Here is an 8,651-nt window from a genome sequence, read left to right on the forward strand (position 1 = left end):
TCCACCGCCTCCCCCCGTCTCCAGCTCCTGGCCGGCCGGATCCGCCGCCTCCCTCCCGTCTCCAGCTCCTGGCCAGCCGAATCCGGCCCCTCCCCTCCTTCCCCAGATCCTGGCCGACCACCGGCGCGGGCGAGCAAGCGATGGCGGACGCCGGCGTGAGGGGGCCCGCGTCGCCTGGACGCGGCGAAGCCGCCATGGACTTCCGGAAGCCGCATCCTCCTTCCATATTCACCGCCCGACGCATTGGTAGAGAAGATGATGGCCCCGACGCAAGATATGGCGAACGACGCGGCCAACGTGGCAACTCCGCGGCGAAGGCGGCATTGGAGGCGCCTTCAAATCCAGCAGCGGTACATGAACTTCCTCCCACTTGTCGCCTTCTTCTTCAATCGTCCCTTGCCTGACCTTCTTGCTTCGTGCAGATGAACTTTGCGCCCTATGCAAGTCATGGATTGCCATGCGGTTCCTCTCCTAGCTCTCCGGCAAATTGCTCACAAGGTGGCCTATCAGTTGCTGGAAAAAGGTTGGCCGAACTTCTAGCCAGGGTATGGTTGAACTTCTTCCCTCTGCTTGTTATTTTCTTACTGCCATGAGAAGTTCAGGTGGTGTGTAGCATCAGTCCATGAGAAGTTCAGGCTGCCAAAAATAGTAGTAAATCTGCCTGAACTTCACATCCATGAGAAGTTCAGGTACATCTATGAGCATCAGTCCATGAGAAGTTCAAGCTGCCAAAAATAGTAGTAAATCTTCCCGAACTTCACATCCATGAGAAGTTCAGGTACATTTGTGAGCATGAGTCCATGAGAAGTTCAGGCTGCCAAAAATAGTAGTAAATCTGTCTGAACTTCACATCCATGAGAAGTTCAGGTACATCTGTGAGCATCAGTCCATGAGAAGTTCAGGCTGCCAAAAATAGTAGTAAATCTGCCTGAACTTCACATCCATGAGAAGTTCAGTTACATCTCTGAGCATCAGTCCAGGCTACAAAAGCTTTTTTTAAATCTGCCTGTTGTAACATGTGAAGTTCATGTAGTCTATGAGCATCAGTCCAGGCTGCAAATAGTAGAAAATCTGCCTGCTTACAGCCATGCGAAGTTCAGGTAGTTTATGAGCATCAGTCCAGGCTACAAATAGCTTTATATTTGAGAAGTTCAGGCTATGAATAATGCTAAGTTCAGTTAGAAAGGTATAGGCAGATGTAACTTGTGTGCTAATAAACATTTTTCTTTTTTGACAGGAAGACGAGAGACTCATGAAGAAGCTCAGAAGTTCCCAGCAGCAAGTACTCAATCCCAAGCCCGTACGCATTGCACCGACCCCCTCCCCCCCTGCTCGGCCTCGCGCTACCGCATTTGTCAATAGGCCCATTTAAATCCTAAAGTAACAAACATAATTATAATTAAAGAAGTTCAAATAGAAAAGATATAGAAGTTCAAGACAGTTATTCAATGAAGATCTTGAGCATTTTAAAAACAGACCCCGACCTTGATCCTTTGAATGGTAAAGAGCCTCTGCAAAGCATTATCTAGAAAAATTGAGCAACTCTCCCTTCTAATGTGGAAATAAAATTGAACAGAGGCCTATCAGAACAGAGAACTAACTTGGGTCATAAACGAACTGCTTTTGTCCATTGTCATTCCAAGAAGAAACAACCATTATCGTCCTTCAATACCACAACAACAACAATTACAGTAACGTAATTAAACACACTTGATATTTATTCATTGTCTTGACATGTATAATCAGAGTACAGTTGTAACATACTTGTCAGTATCAAATAATTTCGCTACAGCCTCGAAGTAGTCAAAGAAATCTGGGGCGATCTCCATGTCATCTGTTAACCAATCAACCATGGAAATGAGATGGCATGCAGAAACATCTAAGAACAAGAACCATCAAGGAGATCAGACCTTCCAGAATGATTACTCGACGGAAATCATGCTTAATGAATAGCTCATCCAAGGCCCATTTATAGTGGTCTAAGTTAAGAAAGATCGTTAGGACAAGAACCGATCATATCATCAACTCTAAAAGAAAACACTCATCAATTCAGGACCACCTACTAGCTATCTTGTAATATGCAACTTTTTCTCCTGGTCTTTCAGTGCGCACAGGCTCAAGATCCACATGCTGCAACACATCAAAGGCAAAAAGAACACCGAGTTCTAGCTAAACAAAAACAAATCTACACTGAGTAATAGATTTTGTCAAAACCTCAAATTAACATTTTAAAAACGATTAGCATACAGAAGTTCAGGATAGTTATTCACTAAAGATCGAACAACTACTATAAGTATGAAAACATACTAGAAAAAATAAGAAATACACGCATATCCGTAGGCCAATTACATGGTTGCTCATGGGACTATCAAAAAAATCCAAAGCAATGCAAAAGAATGAAAATAACATAAAAAAGAAAGAAACACATAGGGCTTGCTCCATTACCTTGCAAAGAAGGAAAAATAGAAGTTCAAGTATGAACAATACAGAAGTCCAGCTTGTACAGCGACCCTTAGATGATCTGGAAAAAGTGCATGCATACTTGGACTAATCCCATGATTGACCACGAGACAAACTCTAAAAATAACATCTCAAGAACTAAAATTATAAAAAAAATGAAAAAAAAAGAAAATATATAGCAACATGCACCTTTGCCTTGCAAAATATGGAATGCAATGTGGAAAACCAGAAGTTCAACCATTAATTTGAAAGAAGTCCAGCATCTACCGAAGATAGTGGATCATCAAAAATAACAAACCATCGACTGAAGTCAAGCATCTACTTACAGCACAGAAGTTTAGGTGCGAAAGTTCTAGCAGTCCAGCTTGTCCAACAGAATGAAAATTGATTGAAACAACAACCCCGATTAAATTTGGTTCCCAGATTTAATCGTTTGGGTCAATTCCGACACGTCAAAAGCCATTTCGAACATCATCATACTCCAGATAAAACATCCAAAAAAGATCCGCCATCAATCAGTGCGCTCGAACAACAAACCGCGACGGGAGGCAGAAAGTGCAATCCGCAATTTCAGAATGAATGAGCCAGCCAAATCGAATTAACAAAACGGGGAGGATTCCACCGCCATTTCGAACGTCATAATGCTCCGGATAAATAAGAAAATGATCCCCATCATACTGTCCCTCGAACAAAAAACCACGGCGGGAGGCAGAAGATCCAACCGCCGGATTTTGATTTGTATGAGCTCGCATATTCAAATTAACAACATGGGCAGCATTTTCTCTCACTAATGCACACAAATCCACACCCAATTTGAACAGAAAACCTACAAATCTACAACAGCGGCCGAAACCAATCCCGCAGACAAAGAACAGAGGTGGCGGAACACCAAATCGAATTTGTTCGAAAATAACAACAAATCATGAAGTAAACTCGTACCTAAACCAAATTCTCATCCTATTAGGGATCCTAGAACATCCAGTACATGCAAACACTTGTGACAGACCCATGTTCATCACCGCCCGAGAGCAAATCCGCCAACGAGCTAGATTCCTAATCAAAACAAGCATTTAGATTCTAAAAACCGTGTAAACATTACACTTACATCACCAACAACATGAACGATCATAAAAACTCATGGTAGAAGGCACGGTTGAGAAGATAGCCCGAAGGTCGGGTTCGTACATAGGGAAGGTCAGGCGCGTTACTCAGGCAGTTCAGGTTGTGATCAGAATATTATTCTGATCCCGTGATCAGAATAGTGTTTATATATATATATATATATTGTGTTTTGTCCTCTACAACATTCACTTATAGCTATGTCTTTGACTTGTCATTTTCTGAACTAAGTGAATGTGACCGGACCCTAACCCCTTCTATGCTTCCTCCTCAAAATCTCTCTATCTAGTCATATGCATTCTGTTGAAACTTGTCGAATGTCTTCGCTACATCCTTGTCAGCTGAAGATACAGAGACACACATTTAAAACTGCTTTCAATGCTATATCTCTTTTGCCCGAATGCCAAAGAAGCCAGAACGACCACCCGACAAACCAGGCGTGCGTGGGAACATGGAACAACTTTCAATGAGTTGCATGCATGCCATGTGTCCATCAGATGTGAACCGCTAGGGGCACCTGCGTAATTGCGTTGTGCCACCCCTACCTTATAAATACCCATCCCGCACGGTCATTATCTCTTCTTCCACCTAGCCACCTTGCTCAAGCCCTAGCGCCACCGATAGCTCATGTCGATGCCAGAGACGAAGCGCTTAGCTGCCGCAACCTCTTCGACGCCGTCCTCACGCTGGCCGCGGACCTCGTCTTCTCCGCCGCCACCGTAGGTGTCTTCCGCCGCCGAGTTAGGGTGCGGGAGATTGGAACTGCTCGGCCTCCCTTCCGCCTCGTCTAGCAGTTCGTTTGGGGTAAATAACTTTCACTTTTTACAGTCTTTTTTGATCTGTCAAATCCATCCACTTCACCCAAAAGTGGTCTATACTCTTCCAAATCTGGATCTGTCTCTTTCTGAATCTCATATAGTGCAAAGTATATTCACTTATGCTTCATAACTAGTTAGATTCCTCACTTGTACTTATTCCTAGATTCGTACAAATCTGGAATCGACTCTCTTCAAATAAGTGAATGTCTTTGCTCTATGAGGTCAATGTCTTCAAACTGATTTATCTTCAAAATCTTGTGAGGATGCATATGACCTGTTCCCTTCCCTCGCATCTCTAATGCAGTCACATGTACATGTCCGTGGGAGAATCCCTTAGTTCTCACAGCCTGCATTCATTTGCAGAGTTCTTTGATGTCTACTACACAACCTTCTTCTTGTAGATGTTGTTGGGCCTCCAAGTGCAGAGGTTTGTAGGACAGTAGCAAATTTCCCTCAAGTGGATGAACTAAGCTTTATCAATCCATAGGAGGTGTAGGATGAAGATGGTCTCTCTCAAACAACCCTACAACCAAATAACAAAGAGTCTCTTGTGTCCCCAACACACCCAATACAATGGTAAATTGTATAGGTGCACTAGTTCGGCGAAGAGATGGTGATACAAGTGGTATATGGATGGTAGATAATAGTTTTTGTAATATGAAAATATAAAAACAGCAAAGGTAACTAATGATAAAAGTGAGTGTAAACGGTATTGCAATGCTAGGAAACAAGGCCTAGGGTTCATACTTTCACTAGTGCAAGTCCTCTCAACAATAATAACATAATTGGATCATATAACTATCCCTCAAGATGCAACAAAGAGTCACTCCAAAGTCACCAATAGCGGAGAACAAACGAAGAGATTATGGTAGGGTATGAAACCACCTCAAAGTTATTCTTTCCAATCAATCCATTAGGCTATTCCTGTAAGTGTCACAAACAGCCCTAGAGTTCGTACTAGAATAACACCTTAAGACACACATCAACAAAAACCCTAATGTCACCTAGATACTCCAATGTCACCGCAAGTATCCGTGGGTATGATTATACGATATGCATCACACAATCTCAGATTCATCTATTCAACCAACACATAGAACCTCAAAGAGTGCCCCAAAGTTTCTACCGGAGAATCACGACGAAAACATGTGCCAACCCCTATGCATAGGTTCATGGGCGGAACCCGCAAGTTGATCACCAAAACATACATCAAGTGAATCACGTGGTATCCCATTGTCACCACAGATACGCACGGCAAGACATACATCAAGTGTTCTCAAATCTTTAAAGACTCAATCCGATAAGATAACTTCAATGGGGAAACTCGATCCATTACAAGAGAGTAGATGGGGGAGAAAACATCATAAGATCCAACTATAATAGCAAAGCTCGCGATACATCAAAATCGTACCACCTCAAGAACACAAGAGAGAGAGAGATCAAACACATAGCTACTGGTACATACCCTCAGCCCCGAGGGAGAACTACTCCGTCCTCGTCATGGAGAGCACCGGGATGATGAAGATGGCCACCGGAGAGGGATTGCCCCCTCCGGCAGTGTGCCAGAACGGGTCTAGATTGGCTTTCGGTGGCTACAGAGGCTTCTGGCGGCGGAATTCCCGATCTATTGTGCTCCTCGGTAGTTTTAGGGTATATGGAGATATATAGGTGGAAGAAGTACGTCAGGGGGGCCACAAGGGGCCCACGAGGGTGGAGGGCGCGCCCAGGGGGGTGGGCGCACCCCCCTGCCTCGTGGCTTCCTCGTTGCTTCCCTTACGTGGACTCCATGTCTCCCGGGTTGCTTTCCTTCCAAAAATAAGTTCCATGAAGTTTCATGTCAATTGGAGTCCGTTTGATTTTCCTTTTCTGCGACAGTCTGAAACAAGGAAAAAACAGAAACTGGCACTGGGCTCTAGGTTAATAGGTTAGTCCGAAAAATCATATAAAATAGCATATAAATGCATATAAAACATCCAAGGTTGATAATATAATAGCCTGGAACAATCAAAAATTATAGATACGTTGGAGACGTATCATCATCCCCAAGCTTAATTCCTGCTCGTCCTCGAGTAGGTAAATGATAAAAACAGAATTTTTGATGTGGAATGCTAACTAACATATTTATCCATGTAGTTCTCTTTATTGTGGCAAGAATATTCAGATCCATAAGATTCAAGACAAAAGTTTAATATTGACATAAAAACAATAATACTTCAAGCATACTAACTAAGCAATCATGTCTTCTCAAAATAACATGGCCAAAGAAAGTTATACCTACAAAATCATATAGTCTGGCTATGCTCCATCTTCACCACACAAAATATTTAAATCATGCACAACCCCGATGACAAGCCAAGCAATTGTTTCATACTTTTGATGTTCTCAAACTCTTTCAATCTTCACGCAATACATGAGTGTGAGCCATGGACATAGCACTATAGGTGGAGTAGAATGGTGGTTGTGGAGAAGACAAAAAGGAGAAGATAGTCTCACATCAACTAGGCGTATCAATGGGCTATGGAGATGCCCATCAATAGATATCAATGTGAGTGAGTAGGGATTGCCATGCAACAGATGCACTAGAGCTATAAATGTATGAAAGCTCAACAAAAGAAACTAGCGGGTGTGCATCCAACTTGCTTGATCACGAAGACCTAGGGCAATTTGAGGAAGCCCATCATTGGAATATACAAGCCAAGTTCTATAATGAATAATTCCCACTAGTATATGAAAGTGATAACATAGGAGACTCTCTATTATGAAGATCATGGTGCTACTTTGAAGCACAAGTGTGGTAAAAGGATAGTAGCATTGCCCCTTCTCTCTTTTTCTCTCATTTTTTGGGACTTTCTCTTTTTCATGGCCTCTTTTTATCTCTTTTTTTAATTTGGGCTTCTTTGGCCTCTTTTATTTATTTATTTTCGTCTGGAGTCTCATCCCGACTTGTGGGGGAATCATGGTCTCCATCATCCTTTCCTCACTGGGACAATGCTCTAATAACGATGATCATCACACTTTTATTTACTTACAACTCAAGAATTACAACTCGATACTTAGAACAAGATATGACTCATATGAATGCCTCCGGCGGTGTACCGAGATGTGCAATGACTCAAGAGTGACATGTATGGAAGAATTATGAACGGTGGCTTTGCCACAAATACAATGTCAACTACATGATCATGCAAAGCAATATGACAATGATGGAGCGTGTCATAGTAAATGGAACAGTGGAAAGTTGCATGGCAATATATCTCGGAATGGCTATGGAAATGCCATAATAGGTAGGTATGGTGGCTGTTTTGAGGAAGGTATATGGTGGGTTTATGGTACCGGCGAAAGTTGTGCGGTACTAGAGAGGCTAGCAATGGTGGAAGGATGAGAGTGCGTATAATCCATGGACTCAACATTAGTCATAAAGAACTCACATACTTATTGCAAAAATCTATTAGTTATCGAAACAAAGTACTACGCGCATGCTCCTAGGGGGATAGATTGGTAGGAAAAGACCATCGCTCGTCCCCGACCGCCACTCATAAGGAAGATAATCAATAAATAAATCATGCTCTGACTTCATCACATAATGGTTCACCATACGTGCATGCTACGGGAATCACAAACTTCAACACAAGTATTTCTCAAATTCACAACTACTCAACTAGCATGACTCTAATATCACCATCTTCATATCTCAAAACAATCATCAAGTATCAAACTTCTCATAGTATTCAATGCACTTTATATGAAAGTTTTTATTATATCCCTCTTGGATGCCCATCATATTAGGACTAGTTTCATAACCAAAGCAAACCACCATGCTGTTCTAAATACTCTTGTAAATGCACCTAGTGCCCCTTAGTGATTTTGGTGTATTGAAGACTTATAGGTTAAGGGACTAATGCGTTTGTGAGTGTACACATGTCTATAATTCTATGAGGAGTTTGATATTTACAGAGAAAGTCGACCCCTAAAAATGAAGTTCTTCGACTGAAGACTTTGTATTTCTGAAGACTTTTTGAAGACTTTGAAAGTGAAGTAAATGGTGTGACCTTGAAGACTTAGTATTCATTCGAGGAACATGAAGCGTGAAGACTTTTGTTTTCGTAGTTTCATTTTCTCTTTCTTGAGTCATAGGAAACACCGTACTGTTAAAGGGGGTCGAGGAAATACTAAGGAAAATTTCCATGTGATGCTCAACTCAAAATCCTACACCTACCAATCCCTTCGAGTGAAGCCATTGGAAATCTCATACAG

General features: G+C 42.2%; 1 long non-coding RNA gene across 1 annotated transcript; it reads right to left on the reverse strand.

The window, feature by feature from the left end:
- Positions 1-1,789: 1,789 nt before the first annotated feature.
- On the reverse strand, positions 1,790-2,135 carry LOC119359532. Its single transcript, XR_005172583.1, has 3 exons — positions 2,064-2,135; positions 1,911-1,979; positions 1,790-1,834 (listed from the first exon to the last, which is right to left on the reverse strand). It is a non-coding gene; the product is annotated as an uncharacterized LOC119359532 (long non-coding RNA).
- Between the last annotated feature and the right edge of the window lie 6,516 nt (positions 2,136-8,651).

The sequence above is a fragment of the Triticum dicoccoides genome, chromosome 2A (assembly GCF_002162155.2).
Source record: "Triticum dicoccoides isolate Atlit2015 ecotype Zavitan chromosome 2A, WEW_v2.0, whole genome shotgun sequence".
Taxonomy (NCBI): Eukaryota; Viridiplantae; Streptophyta; class Magnoliopsida; order Poales; family Poaceae; genus Triticum; species Triticum dicoccoides.